Raw genomic sequence first — 16,710 nt, forward strand, 5'->3', positions numbered from 1 at the left:
CGCCAGCAACTCTGACCCTGTGGGTTCTGTCACTCACCAGTTTGCAACCCATCTTGTGATGTATGGGTTAACATTTAAGCTGATGAGTTTTTCAATGATACCCGAGTGGGGTATTGTATCAAAGGCCTTAGCCAGATCGAGGTAGGCTGTATGGACTGCCTTTCCTCGTCAATGGCTTTGGTGACTGTTTCAAGAAGTCAACCAAGTTTAAAAGGCATGATCTGCCTTTGACAAAGCCAAACTGGGTTGGATCCAAAGTCTGCAAATTCCCTATGTCTTTATTTATGAGGTCCATTATGATCCTCTCCATGGCTTTGCAGATAAGGCTTGTCAAGCTAATGGGCGGTAATTTCCAGGGTCGGTGGAGGCACCGCCTTTGTGAAGTGGGACCACAGTTGCAGTGTGCCACTCCTGGATGCGTATCCAGAGGTAAGACTTTGATTAAACAGCTGTCCTAGCTGTGGGTTTAATTCCTCATTGAGTTCGTGGAGCACACAGCCGGGGACACCATCAGGTCCCATGGATGCTGTGTTTTTTGCTTTGGAGAGAGCAGTTCTCACTTGGGCGCTGGAGATGTTTGGGGGGCTGCAATCGTTTGGTATAGATATCTCTCCTTTTGGGGGGGAGGGGGGATAAGTTTGCACTGAACCTGTCAGCCAGTATGTTGGCAATGTCTGTAGGATCAGTAATCTTCACATCATTTTGAACTAGTTCTGAGCATATCTGGGAGTTTCCTCCTAGGTTTATAACATAGCTAAAGAAGGCTTTATGATTGTCTTTTGAGTCTTTAGCTATTTTTCTCTCAAAATTTGCTTTGGATGATTTTATGAGAGCTCTTAGTTTTTTACTTATAGTGATCAAGGGTGTCTTACCTTTTAAGGATTTTGCTCTATCTTGTAGTAGCTTCCTCCTTTTATTGTAGAGTTTGTTTATGGCTGGGGTCCACCAGACTGGACGCTTGCCTTTGGTACTAAGAGTCTTTGTTTTGTTTGGGATTGCCTTATCCATGCAGTCCTGCAGGTGCTGGTAGAAGGTGTTTGTAAGTGATTCAGCGGCTTGAGTACTGTTTTCCGCCGGCTCGAGGGCCTTAAAGGAGACCACACTAGTCTTTAGAAGTGTGAAGTCGGCTTTTGAGAAGTTCTTTACTGTGGTCTTTTTTATTTCAGGTGGGGGTGGGATGAGGACCTCCAGCGAGATTAGTTTGAGATCTGATCTCACCAGTGAGGGGTATACTTCTGGTGTTGAACATTGTGCTCCCATGTTCGTGATGATGAGATCAAGTATGTTATCTCCTCTTGTGGGGATGGTGACTAGTTGTTCCATGGCATTTGAGTTTATGAATTCCAGGAACTTTTGGGCTAGGGTGTTTGGGCTTGAGTAGTGTTCCCAGTCTATATTAGGGTAATTGAAGTCACCTAGTATGATGGTGTTTGGTGATACATTTATCCCCTCTAGTGTTTTCAGGAAGGCCATGTGAGGTTCCTGAGTTTGTGAGGGTGGCCTGTAACATGCTACAATTTGCAGAGCAGTCTTGCCTATGGTTAATTGCACCTGGATGGTCTCCGATGCATCGTGCATTGCCACCAGTCTTGAGGTGTGGGTGTCCTTGATAAATATGGATACCCCCCCTCCTTTCTTGGTATTGTCCGGATTTTGGGGCCGGCATGATATGAGGTAAAACCTGATAGCGCTGGGGTGCTCTCAGGAGCCTTGAACCAGGTTTCTGTCACAGCACAGACATCGATGTTCTCCATACTGAGAAGGGCCTCGAGTGCGTGCATTTTGAGATTGAGACTTCTGGCATTGAGCAGCATTACCCTTAGTTTTTTTCCTTTTTTGTGTTCTAGGGTGGTAGGTTTAGAATTTGAGCCTTGCCTAAAAAAGGCACTATGGGGTGGCAAGAGCCTTTGCCAATATCCGGAATCCCAGGGGTGACAGGTGCAAGCCGTCCCTTGCGAAGCAGCATGGCTTGTCCAGCATGTCATCCCAGGCAGACAGATACTGGGTCCCCTTTGAATGACACCAGTGTTTAAGCCAATTGTTAAAGCTGATCATCTTATCTCTGTATTGTGGCATCACTCTTGGTGAAGGTAGGATACTGCTCAAGGTCAGGGTCATACCTGCCTGGGCTACATAATCAGAGAGCTCCTCAATGTCTCTTTTCATGTAGTCCAGGAGGTGCGTCTCAGGTCGTTTACACCAGCGTGGACAATGACTGAGTCATATTTGTACTTGCTGTTGAGAGACCTGAGTGCTTGCGTTATGTGGCGGATTCTAGCGCCCGACAGGCAGCTTACTGTGACCTTCTCCTTACTCAGTCTGGTGAGGTGGACGTCAGTGTGTCTGACTATGGAGTCACCAATGACTAGTGTGTCTGGCATTGTGTTTGGCCTTAAGGGCTGAGACTGTTTGACACTCTGACTGTGAGGTCTATGTGTTGCAGGTGTTGTGTTCTGAGGTGGTGGTTGTTTGGGTGTCTGCTTTGGTGGCCTCTGCTGTTTTGGTAGATTTTTGATCAGAGCCTCCGAGTATGTCTTTGTGTGTTTATGTGTATGATTTGAGGTTGTAATGGTGCTATGTGAGACTGGGTCTATAGTGTGTGTGGTAACCTTCTCCTCCTGACTGGTCTTGCCAGTCCTGTGTTGAGAGAGCTCAGCCTCCAGTTTGGCCGTATAGTTGCATCTCTCGCATGTATTTGTGTTTTGTGGGAGGAGGAGAGGGTTGTCTGTGTACATGAGGCAATTGTAACATTGCCTCAGTATTCCCAGGTTCACCAGCTGAGCAGGAGAGGACACTAGCAACTGATCCCTCGACATGCTAGAAGGATAGACAAAAACTTTAAAAAGATTCAGGGGACGTGGGTGACCGAGAAATGGGGGTTACCTTTTGGGGTACTATCTATGACAAGAGTGCCGTATCAAGGTAATAAGTACTGTAGGAGCAAGTGCTAGGTTTAACAGATAGAGAATAGTCTACTTGGAGTCAAGTGGAGATGATCTATTTAGTTATAGGATACGCTGATTAGATCAGTAGTATAGTTCGAGGAAGGTAGTTTTAAGGGAAAATTTGAAGAGTGGACTTTAGGTAGCCCGAATAGTTTAAACCTGCTTAACCGGCGCTGCCCTAGTGTGCAACGGTAGCAACTCAGCTTCATCGGGCTAAATCGCTAATTGGCGTTTACGCGTTTTATACCAGGGGGCTGGAAAAAGCTAGAAACTGGCCCAAAACGACCAATAAACTACTAGTTACTGGCTGAAACCTCACAAAACTGGACAAAAGGCAGCTCAATGCTTCCCACTCCCACTGGTAAGCAAGGTGACTTCCTCTCCCCCAAATTAGGCAAGGAAACAGTACACAGGAACTACAACCATCTGAAGCCACTACACTCATGAGTAGTCCCTCCAGTCTGGTGAGTGGGGGATGTGTAGCCACCCCACCACCACCTGTGGCAACCTGTTGCCTGTGGATATCCGATGCACGCTGATGGACATGTCTGATTAAATCACTGCAGTGATGTCGTACCTGCTCATATGTCCTATTATGCGTGCCTATGTCATTTACCCAACGGACCAGGTCTTGCCACAGTGCAGCCCTCTCCTGCTGATTCTGGCTGGTGCGGGAAAAGAGTATTGCATAATCCCGCACCAGGCTCTGGTGTATCTCCTCATCCTCAGCTGTGGAGTAAGTGGGATTCCGCGGGTGAGCCATGTACCTGAGAAAGAAAATAACCTGATATCAGCAATATATGTCAGCAGAATTTGGCACACATACTACACATGCTACTCAACTGTTATGATACAACATATCTCACATATATAGCATCTGTCTGTCTATTGGTGGATACACATGTAAATGGCCAGGTATCAGTGCTCAGCCAGCAACTGTGCAACAGTACCTGGCACACTCCATACAACATACTACCAAACCCCAGCAGTCAGAACACTGATTCAGGTCAAGAGCACCTCCTCACTCTGGGGGTTTGTATCTAGGTACTGTATGGCCTACATCATCAACTACTGTGAGCTGACCACACACTGATTGCCCTGGATATACATATCCCACCTCCACCACCAGCACAAACGACTATAGTGAATAACATTACAGATGCAAACTTTACACTTTGTAACAGTGACATGGTATCCTTTCAGCCCACTGGGCCAGTGACAGATACAACCCACAATGCTGACCCCTACACAATTGCTTTCTACAGACATCTCTGAGAATGCATGGATCATGCAATCCCATATATGACCAAGGCACTCTCCACAAAGGGACAGCATCTTGTCTGGTGGACCCCAGCCATAGACAGATTGTATTACAGAAGATGGAAGCTACTGCAAGACAGAGCATAATTCCATAAAGGGAGGGCATGTCTGAGCAGCACTAGTAAGGATCTATTTTCCATCATACAAACATCCATGGGCAACTTTGAGAAGGAAATCAATAGGGACACTACAGATAACCAGAAGGCCTTCTTCAGTTATGTTAGCAACCTGGTCAGAATCCATCCTCTATGCCCATAGTTAGTACACAACAACAAATATTTCACTGACACCACAGATATTGACAACATTGTGGCAGACAGGTTCAGTGTAGGTAGGTGTCACCCCACCCTCTCCCCCAAAATAAGACATAGTTATCCCAGCTGACTGTAACCTCCCTGTCATCACAGATGTCCAGGTGAGAGCCACCCTCAGGAAAGCAGAATACACAACATGAATGGGACCTGATGGTATCCCCAGTTGCATGCTACATAAACTCTGACAGGAGCTAAACACACATATAGAAGTGCTATGTAACACTAGCCTGACTACAGGATATGTACCTGTACACTGGCGCACAGCAGCAGTGGTTCCACTCCACGAAGGAGGCACCTCAACATACCAATACAATACAACACAATACATTACATTACAATACAATACTATACAATATGCTATTGCCCCTGGGACTACAGCAGCGTACTGTTCTGCTACCCTGACCATTGTGACACATGTGGTGTGATGGTACCTGCTGCTGTCACACAGTTACACAGGGTGACTCATATGGCATATTACCTATCTGACTAACATTCAGCATGGGTATGTGTGACATGTACTCATGGGGAGTCTAGCTTCTTAACACTGTGTGGTTTATTGCAGGGTATGTCTTATCTGTGGGTTGGAACTTTTACCTCCACACGTGCTCTCTATTGCAGTGGCATGGATGACACATAGCAGTCATTTAGGTTGTGGATGGTGTGAGGTGTTACTATGGTTGTTGGACATCTGTCATGGGTGTGACTTACGTATGTAAATCCGGGAGTGGTAACCTCTATGTGGGTAGTATATGTGTACTCTGTGGTGTTGTCAGTCACTGTGCATTGGTAATGTGTTTGAGTGCATTGTCACAGTGTTGTACATGTCACTGTGTCCTTCTCTATATCTGTAGCTGTCATGTGAGGTCCATACCATGGCATCCATTATGTGGTGTGGAGGGGTACACCGACCTACATGTCCATAGCTGACACACCATGTTCGCTGACACATACCATGTGCAGGTATTCCAGGGATAGTGTGCCACTGTGAATATCATTGGGGCCACTATTGTACACATTTATGACCCTGTTCACCCCTGACACATGCAGTGATGGGCAGCCAATCAGATATCTGGTGGTTACTGGTGTAGGTGATTTGAAATGTGGTATGGTACTCCGGTTTTGACACTGGTGTTCACTCCATGCCTTTGTCACCAGACACCTGTTGCAATACATCTGTACACATGTGCCTCACTCAGAATTTATATACATCTCTCTCTCTCTCTCTCTATATATATATATATATATATATATATGTATATAGCTATATCTATATGTATATATATATATATATATATATATATATATATATATATATATATATATATATATACATATACACATATATATAGATGTACATATATTGCTATAGATGTGGAGGGGGGGACACAGAGGGGGTGAGAGTGACCGAGGGGGTGGGACAGGGTGTGTTGAAGGTCGTCATATACAGTCATACCTGTAGATAGTCAGATCAGTCTGTCTATGTATATGTATCTGCATATATCTATATCTGTATGTGTGCATTACATATATATGTTTGTACATATTCTATCTATCTACATCTGTCTATGTATTCCTACATCTCTCTATGTATGTATACATATATGCATAATATATATATATATATATATATATATATATATATATATATATATATATATATATATATATATGTATATGTATAGATATATATATATATATATATATATATATATATATATATATATATATATATATACACATACATATGTTGTCATACATATACATATGATAGACAGGTATATCAACATGTTTGTCTACCATACTGTATACACACACTAACATACTGCTAAACATACATAACTGTGAAACATACTTTGTACATTGCACTACAACCTACAATCAACCAACATTGATATGTGCACATAGATGCTCTCACATACAAATGTATGTACAGCCTTCACTGATAGTTGCTGTATGTCCCCTGCCCTTTACACATCTTCATATACATATGGATACAGACCAATGACACATATGGAGGGTTCACAGTATGTAGACCTTTATAGTATTACTTTACATTACCTGTGTTTGTCACAGCTGCTTGTGTTGCCATCTGGTTCTCTGTCCTGCTGCTCCACTTCCCAGTTGTCAGCTTTCAGGTGGCAGTTGCTGAACAATTTGTTTGTGTCTGCTTAATTGCAATTTTCTCTGTCTCTGTCTCTGTCTCTCTCTCTCTCTGTCTGTCTGTCTCTCACGTCCTTCTCAGGGTGCAATGAAAGTATTGAATGTGTGGACTGGGAGTACAGCATACTTTCGTAGGTATCTGCATATGCCCATGTGATGGCCTCTGCACCAATTGTTAGCCAGCATTTGCTAATTGCATGCAGCCAGTTGCGTACTGATTGCAGTTCTCACTGTGATTTCAGAACAGTGCTATAAAAAGGTATGTGAGATAGGCGTAGCCCTTTCAGATTTTAAGGGCAGGGACCATGCTGTTATGCTGTGGACAATGTTCTGTGAGTGTAAAGGTTGGTATCTCTCTCATATTTCCAGCTGTGTTGTAGATTAACATTCCTCCATTCATTTCTCCAGTTTCCTGTACTAACTGTGTATGTACACTGACACCTACAACTACTACTACTGTTAATGTGTGTGTGTGCTTTCCTTTCACTTTTGCTTGCACTTTGTTGCTAAGGCTTCAATATTTGCCCTTTACAGTCACTACTTGTATGCCTGCTAGGTGCCCTGACTGTAGTGTGCTGTTGTAGCTTTCCTATTTTCCATGTACATTCACACCTTGGAATGCTTGCTATATCTGCTAGGGTGTTACAGCATGCAGTGTGGTCTGGCCATGGTGTGGGCCTTGACATCTATTAGGGTATTTGAGTATGCTGCTGAGCAGGCCCCAGAGACTTTCAGGTTCATCTGTTATCTGCCTCATGGAATGGTACATATCAGTGAGTACACCCATTAAATTGTCTGGTATGCTAAAGTTGTGACTGTGGGTTAGCATGAGCATATGTATTACTACACTTTTTCTGCCATGCAAGTGATAAATACTTTCAGGACTCCATAGTTACCATTGCATGTGTTACACCTTTCTGCCTACTGTTTGTACATTTCACATGGAGTCTGTGGGGCATCCCTGTAAGTCATTCACTGTTGCTATGTCTAGGCTCTTAACTATTCAAATATGGTGGTGTCAGACCTGTCATGTGTACAGATATTTGCAGGTTGTCCACATTTCTGCCTCATATTTTGGTCAATATCTCATGCACAGCTTTTTCTGACAAATCACTCTGGGCTCAAGTGAGAATATAGTGACAAACGTTCAAGTTTCAGACTTCATACCCTTCCAAACATCCCACAAAATGCAGACCATGTTACTCTCTGAACTGTCTGCGTTTGTTGTAACATTATTTGTAATGTGTCCCTGGTTTTGGGCCTTTGCTCCACATATTTTATTATTTGGTCCGGATGTGTTCCTGTAAGAGGTTGTGGGGTATGGGCAGTGATTTTCCTGCTGTGAGTATGTGTGTGGCTTGCAAGGTGCTATAGTGACATTATTACCTACTAGCTACCAACTAGCATGGCTGTTTCTGTTCACACACTACTATTATGGAAATCCACTAGTTTTGATAGTAATTCTAAATGGCATGCTTTGTGTACTACACATCTATATTCCCTTTACATTCATTCCTACTATTACATGATATATTTATTTTAGCACAATGTTCTTGTATAATAGTCATGGCTTAGTGGTAAGTCATGCAGACTACTGTTTCCAAGGTCCTGGCTTCAGGACTGCTAGTAGGATTTTATTTTGCTTCTGAACTGACTACAAGACCTGTCAATCAAAGTGACTAAGGCCCTTTTAAGCAGTTGTAACCGGGTTAGCGCTGGTTTTCGCGGAGCTCACGCATGCGCACTGGCGTTTAGCTCCGTGCACACAAGTGCACACCCGCTTACAACCGCTTAAATGTGCTTACTCTTGCGCACACCCGCGCTATTTTCTTTGAAAGAAATGAAAATGGGGAGACAGAAAAGTGGTGAAAAAGGGGTCACAAAGAGGGTAAGACAGTAGGGAAACAAGCTTGGGTTTTGCAAGAGGGATGTAGGTAAGGCCCATAGCTGCCCATTTCTTCATCAGCAACAGCTGTGCATATGTTTGTAATTTGGTGTGACATTTGATACCTTCCACCCCTGAGAGAGGTGCAAGGACAACAGTAATACTTGTTGTACAGCCAGTTGTAATTGATAGTTTCCATGTCTGGTAGACATATGTGCGGAATGGGCAGCTATGTATGGGACGTAATTTTTTTGTGGGTACAGAGTGCCCCTTTTTTTTTCAGGTGAGAGTTTTATGTCAGGTGAAGGTAGTCGGTACAGCTGGGGAGGTAGGTTGGATAGGTAAACAGACAAGACAAACAAGACGCATACAGGGGAGGTGTATGACACGTGTGGGGGGGTTACACAATTGACCGGGACGGAGGTTTGGATATCCAGAGCCCATGAGCCCACAGATGGCAACAGTGGAACTGATATCCCCACCCATAGGCAGTTGCCACTGTTCCTTCACTGCCCAGGACGGGGCTGTGCTGGGGGCTGTGTAGGCCGGGCAACAGGCATGCACGTAAGTTGTGCCACCCATGCCTCGAGCTGGCATAGGGGCTCGAGAACAGAGTCCCGAATCTCCCTACGCACCACAGTCCGGATGCTATGGAGGGTGAGTGGTGGTTCTCCACCGGCCACACTTGCAGAGGGGGGGGGCGAGCCCCATCAACTGCAGCGCTTTCACCCTCAGGTGGCACAGGGCCACCGGAGGAGGGTCCAGACTGGGCACTAGTGCCAGGTGCACTCGCCAGCTGAGGTGGGAGAGGTGGGTCCTCTGGGACCCGCCTTCCCTGTCGTTCTATGTTTTGCATTATGTCATGACAGTTTGGGTTAGTAACATACAATACCATTCGCAATTAGTTGTAACAGCATGCATTAGTATTCCCATTAACCAAACACCCAGATATTCACACCATTGAACAGAAAGCATAACACATGCATAATTTGAACAGCAATACACAGTCCAACAACATGCAGGGTTGATTGATGGCAACAGGCCATCAGGTTTGGATGTATGAACAGGGCAGATGCATCAATGGACATGCAAATATTTAGGACCCATCAGGACAAATGTCCAGGGGTGTTAATTGTGATTGCACATACCATTTTCACGTGGAATGGAGTATATGTGGTTATAGGGTGGGGTGAACAAAATATTATTAACACCTTCGAATACCAATACATATGCTGTACATTTCTAATAGCTACAGATATATACACACTACTGTTCTGACTACTGTTTCCTATATGATTACTTCACTTTGGTGATTGGACTATTCATGCTACATCAATATACATTTTATTGTTATTCATACATGTTCATATCTGGCTTTGTTCAGCAACATCATCCTGCTACATTTGCTTTATATAGCTGTAGACAACTGTGGATGTTTGATATTTCAGACAATCATACTATCTGCATATTGCAGACTGGGAGCAACATATCCAGATTTTGGGATACACATTCCAGCTGCAGCAACACTTTGGACACATTTTGCAGTTTGGTTCTACTTGTCACATTCATTTCATTCTGTACTGACTGCAGTATACTTTATACAGGGGTTATTACTACTTTATTGGTGGATTCATGACTCTTTCTCACACCCTCTCACTTGTTTTCATTTTACTATTCAGGATGGTACTTACTTCTAGGCTATGATATGCACTATGATATTATAGGTGGGGCATCTTTATTTCAGAATTTATTTCATACATTTTCACTGTTCTGTTGGGATTTCGGACTGCAACACAGTTTGTAATCAAGCAATACTTGCAAACACTTTTACACTGTTACTTGCACATTTTATTGGTTAGTGACTACACTGCATTCTTTTGCTAACTGTCATACTTTTATATTTCTTTACAGTTACTGGGTGTGGATTACTGACCTGCCTGGTGGCGCAACCGCACCAGCCTATCGCCATAGGCTCGCCGGTTCGCAGAACGGACACCTGCAGCTTTAATATAAATGGAGTAATATTGGAATACACATCTCCATAATATCAGCTAATTTAATTTCTTAAATACATAATTAAATGTAACTTACTCAGTAGTGGGGCGTTGGGCATTTGCCGGGCCTCCTGTATCCATAGGTTCAATTGGTCCTGCTTGCGTCTCTTCAGGTCCGCATGGTGGTGACGGACCTGCTCACCAGTCCTTGGAATCCCTGTGGCACTGGTAAGATCATGAGCCAACCGGTCCCACGCCTCAGCCCTATATGCTCCCCACAGGACCTGGCCCTGCATGAGTTGGGCCTCATGATTGTGGACTAGGAGCCAGACCATGTATCTGGACTCCTCAATGCCCCACCTCTGTGCTCGAAAGCAACTACCCTCACCTACACCTGACATTCTGGCTGCAAGTCGGTTCTACAATCGTTTATGCTGTGCATTCCCACCTATGGGGCTTATATATGCCGTTTTTCCCGCACTTATCTGTGATTGGCCATTTTGGAATTGTATCCACTTCACAAGACCTGCTTTGTCATGCTCCACTTTCTATTCAGTCCTATATATATGCTATTACTGCATTCCTGAGTAGAGCTGTCATAGCTTAGTGGTTCAGTGCCTTGACTATGGTGCATGGTATCCTGGGTTTGAACCCGACCACTGCTCTTTATATTTTCTGACTGTATAGACAGGCTAGAGGGTGTGTCTGTGTAAAGGCAGTTTTGTTACAGCTTGTTCAACGTTGCCCATCGGTTAGCTTGTTGGCGTGATGAGTAGCTCCACGCAAATGGGGTGCGCTGGTTTAAGCCTCATTTGGCTATCAGCACGCGTAGTCATCTCAGCTCAGCTAGGGGCACACAGTTTGAGCGTGTGAAACCACTGCTCAGCTACGGGCACTTATTTTGCACCTGTTAAACCACTGCTCACCTATGGGCAGATGCACTCACCTTGTTAAACTGTAGCTCAGCTATGGGCACATCTGGCATTTTTTATTCTTTTACCTCACATTTCTTCAATATAAATGGGCTATTTCATTACATTTTACATAAAATGTGGTTTTATGTGTACATATTTGTCAGGGACTTGTTTCGTGCTTATTTTGCTAAAAATAAAAATTGGTGTTGTGGGGGCTCGAACCATGAATGCCTGTTCTTCAGCCAACATCTCTACCACTATGCTATTGCTTTTTGGCTTACTTTGCATATTTAGTTCTTATATGCTTTCCCACTGACTGCTAACTATAGCTGCGCTACGGGCATGCCCACGCAAACAAGCGCACTCACGGTTAAACATTTTTACAATTTAAAAAAAATATATAACATGTTCATTTATATATTTTATGTTCATAGTCTGTGGAGGCATGTGTTGTGTTGTGTTTATTCACATTTCCGTGGACTCTGTTGTGGGTGTTTACTTTGTGCACTTTTACACTTCTGGGGGCTTGTCCGCTTGCAGGACTCGGCCTACGGACACGCCCCCTACTGTCTTACATGGACCGTGTTAGACTTAGGTGTGATTCAGCATGATCTCATGAATATGCAAAGCATGCTGACATCACTCCGTTTAACTGCAGCCTCCGTGTAAGAGTTATAACTCTTACACGGAGGCTTCGTGAATCCTTGCCTATGTGTTTTTCTGTTATGGCAGAACTGTACTACGGAATTATTTTAAGTTTCTGTGTGATCTCTGAACCCTTAAATAGCACTGTGGTGTAATAGTATTGTCTTGTGTTTTTAGTATTTATTATTAAATATTTTTAAACCCTTTTCAACTGTGGCTGGTTTATGACGAGATAATTAAGCTCTAGAGTACATTGCATGCTTATAAGTGATCCCGTCATAAGCCCTTCCAAAGCCTTAAGATTGCTTAAGTTACACTACTATTGGATAATAATATTGCACAGTAATAATCGGACACCCTTTTAAGGGCGTTTGGGTACCTGATAATTATTAGCTGGTGGTGGCAGTGATTACTATTGTATAGTCTGGGTAAAGGGGCACAGCTGGAGAATCTGTGTCCGCCTTTGCCAGGAATGTCTGTGAAGTTGTATAAATACTTATCTCAAAGTGTGTGTGTGTGTGTGTGTGTGTGTGTGTGTGTGTGTGTGTGTGTGTGTGTGTGTGTACGTGTGTGTGTGTGTGTGTGTGTGTGTGTGTGTGTGTGTGTGTGTGTGTCAGCTACTTGGGCAGGGACATGAAGCACTGGTTGGACAGATAGGGAACTGGAGGTTAGCTTGCCAGCTAGGTGGTGATCTGGACCCTATAGCTTTGCCAGTGGGGAGTCTTATTGGGGACCTGGGGAGCAAGGGAGCAACCAGCCCCAGACTGACTGTGATCTCTTTGTGCACTTAAGGGAAATTGTACTTTGCTGTGTGTATTTGTTATCCTTTCCTCTTAAATGAGACGCCCTCTCTGGTGTTAGTGGTGAGGAATGAGGCTCCTTGATTCCTGGGCCAAGGCACGGACATCACATTGTGGTTTGCAGTGGTGTGATCCACTTCACATTTGTGGTTTGCAGTGGCGGGATCCACTTCACATTTGTGGTGGCGGTGAATATCCACATCACATATTAATTAGTTGATAAATACTAATTGGCTTGTAGTGGTGTGGGTAGAGTGAACCCTGTAGCTTATGTACAGTAATCACTGAAGCTGTTTTGTACTCTAAAACAGCCATGCAGTGAATACTCAGAGTTCCAATCACAATTGTTTTATTTCTTTTGTTAGCTTAGTTAGTCAGGGTAAGCAGGCAGCATGTCAGCAGAGGAGTATGGAAAACTGACAAGGAGCCAGTTGGTGGAGATATGCCAGGGTAGGGGACTGGTGTCTGGAAACCTGACTAAGGCAGACCTGATTGCAGGCTTGGTTACAGCTGCATCAGAAAACAGCATCCAGGAGGACAATCTGACTGGCAGTGGAGATACAATATCCTTGGAGAATGGACAGCTCGACCTTTCTGTGAAGGACAATCAGACTGGCAGTGGAGATACAATGTCCACGAAGAAGGGACAACTCAAACTTTCTGCAGCGGACTTAAAAATCTAACTGCAGCTAAAGAGACTTGAGTTGGAGACCAGGCATTAGGAGACAGAAGCTGAAGAAAAGGACCGTCAGAGGAGGCATGAGAGGGAAATGCTGACTCTTCACCAGAGTCATGGAGGTAATAGGGAAGGGAGTAACTGGACCCCAGAAGCACAACAGGTCAGTAAATTTCTTCCGCAATTTAATGAGGTGGATAATTTTGATAGTTTCATTCACATGTTTGAGGGGGTATGCAAACAGTATAGTGTTGACCAAAGGCTCTGGGTATGGTTCCTGACCCACTCACTCCATGGGAAAGCTGTAACTTTTTATCAAAAATGCCTGACTCTGTCTGTTTTGATTATACTGCTGTAAAGAAATGTCTTTTAGAATGTTTTAAGCTAACATCTGAAATTTATAGGAAAAAGTTTTGTGAGTATAGATGCAAGGCAGATGAAAGTGTATGTGAATGTGTTGCTGAACTGAGCACTTATTTTCATAGCTGGGTGAGTGGATATCAGGTCACCACCTTTAAAGGGCTGTCAGACCTTTTTGGGGACTCCCAGTACTGCTCATGGTTCTAAAGGAACCCATGGTGGGAATCACAGACTGTTACAACAGAATCTGCCAGTATCAGGGGAAGCCACTAGTTCAGGTACATATCCAGGAGCTAGGGGTATTTGTTTTGAATGCAACCAGTAGGGCCATGTGGCATACAGGTGTCCATGGAGGCAAGGTGGGGAACCAAAGTTGAGTGAGCCAGTAAGTGGGAAAAACAAACTACCAATAGTAGATTGCCTTGAGGCAACAGGGGTATGGAACTACCATCCTGCAGATGTTCTGAGAGGGAAGGATTTGGATGAGGCAGTACCATGTACTTATGCAGTTACATGCGGTCAGGCTAGGAGACAAGCATGTGGGTCTGGTAGACTGGGAAGGACCCAGACAGACTGCATACTTGCAGCCAGGACTGGTGAGGTGGTTACTTCAGGGAGTGAGATACACTGTAGCAGTGAGACTGAAGGTAGGCCACAGCTGCTTGTGGGTACTGATGTTCCCTTGGACAGGGTGACTGCAAAAATAAAGGTGAGTAGTAGTACCCAGGCTGACAGTGAGTTACCACTTTCAGAGGATGCCAGACTTCCTGTGAAAGGGGAGCTGGGAAGGGTACAAGGAGAGAGTTGAGACAGGCTCAGCTCGCTGACCCTACATTGCAAGGCCTGATGCAGGTAGATAGGGATGCACCTGATTCTCAAGGGAAGGGTGAATCTGTATACTGGGACAAACGGTTACAATACAGAGAGTTGACCCCTGAGGGAGGGCTAGAAGGTGAGAGAGTACATCAGTTGGTAGTGCCTAGAGTCTACCATCTGGCATTTCTAGCCATAACCCATGATATTCCCTTTGCAGGACATATGGGCATAAAATGTACAAAGAGGCATATTATGCAAAACTTCTATTGGCCGGGAATTTCTAGAGATGTAACAGGATACTACAGGACCTGTGAGCAGTGCCAAAAGGTAGGCAAGGCAGGAGACAAGTTGAGAGATCCTTTGATGCCTTTGCCTGTGATTGAGGAGACATTTCAGAGTGTAGCTATGGATATTGTGGGTCCTCTGAGTACCCCAAGTTCCACAGGGAAAAAGTATATCCTAGTGGTAGTGGATTATGCTACTCGATACCCTGAGGCAGTGGCTTTGTCCTCCATTGAGGCAGAGAAGGTGGCAAATGCTTTGTTAGAGATTTTCAGCAGGGTGGGTTTCCCAAAAGAAATAATGTCTGCCAGAGGTGCAGATTTCATGTCAGACCTGCTGGCTTGTCTGTGGAAGTCCTGTGGGGTGTAGCACATGAAGACCACCCCGTATCATCCCCAGACTAATGGCCTTGTTGAGAGGTTAAACTCTCTAATCAAGTCCATGCTACGGGCATTTGCAGATCAATTTAAGAGGGAGTGGGACAAATGTTTGCCCCATCTGTTGTTTGCTTACAGAGAGGCTCCCCAGAAATCCACAGGTTTTTCACCCTTTGAGTTGCCGTATGGGCATAGGGTGAGGGAACTTCTAGATTTAATTCGAGATGACTGGGAAGGTGAGTGTGAGTCTCACAAGGAGTCTGTTGTAGCATACATCCTAAACCTCAGGCCAAGGCTCAGGAAACTCATGGGCTTGGCCCAGGAGAACCTGGAAAAAGCCCAACAACACAAAAATGTGTGGTATGACAGGAATGCTCAAGCTAGAGAGTATGCTGTAGGGCAACAAGTAATGGTTCTCATTCCTGTCAGACACAACAAGCTGCAAGCAGCTTGGGGGGTCCCCACAAGGTGGTAAGAAAGGTAAGTGATGTTAACTACATGGTGGAACTGCTTGGCAGATGGCAGGGGCACAAACTGTACCATGTTAACATGATGAAACCTTACCATGATAGGGATGCCCTTGTGCTAAGCATTTGCAGTGGATAACAGGAGGAGTCCGAGGGTGATCTGGTGACTGATCTCCACAGTGAGGATCAGGCTGACACCTCAGTGGAAGGGGTGGCAATATCCCACCAGCTATCTCCTACCCAGGTTCGAGAAATCCGTGTAGTGTTGCAGGAATTTGGGGACATGTTCATTGGGAAACCAGGGTGCACCCACTTGGTGCAGCACCAGGTGGATACAGGACCCCAAAGGCCTATTAGGCAGGCCCTTATAGGCTGCCTGAGAAAGTCAGACAGACTCTGAGGGAAGAGGTACAGGAGATGTTGGAACTAGGGGTGATTCAAGAGTCCAAAAGTCCCTGGGCCTCCCCAGTGGTGCTGGTGCCAAATAAGGATGGCAGCACCAGGTTATGTGTGGATTACAGGAAATTAAATAGTCACACAGAGTCGGATGCTTACTCCATGCCTAGGGCAGATGAGGCCCTAGAGCAGCTAGGTGGGGCTAAGTATCTTACAACCACTGATCTTACCAAGGGTTACTGGCAAGTGCCCTTGACTTCCAGTGCTAGAGTGAAGTCAGCCTTTATGACTCCTTTTGGTTTGTATGAGTTTACAAAGATGCCATTTGGGATGAAGTATGCCCCAGCAGCTTTCCAGAG

The sequence above is a fragment of the Protopterus annectens genome, chromosome 4.part0 (assembly GCF_019279795.1).
Source record: "Protopterus annectens isolate FY-2018-M chromosome 4.part0, PAN1.0, whole genome shotgun sequence".
Lineage (NCBI taxonomy): Eukaryota > Metazoa > Chordata > Ceratodontiformes > Protopteridae > Protopterus > Protopterus annectens.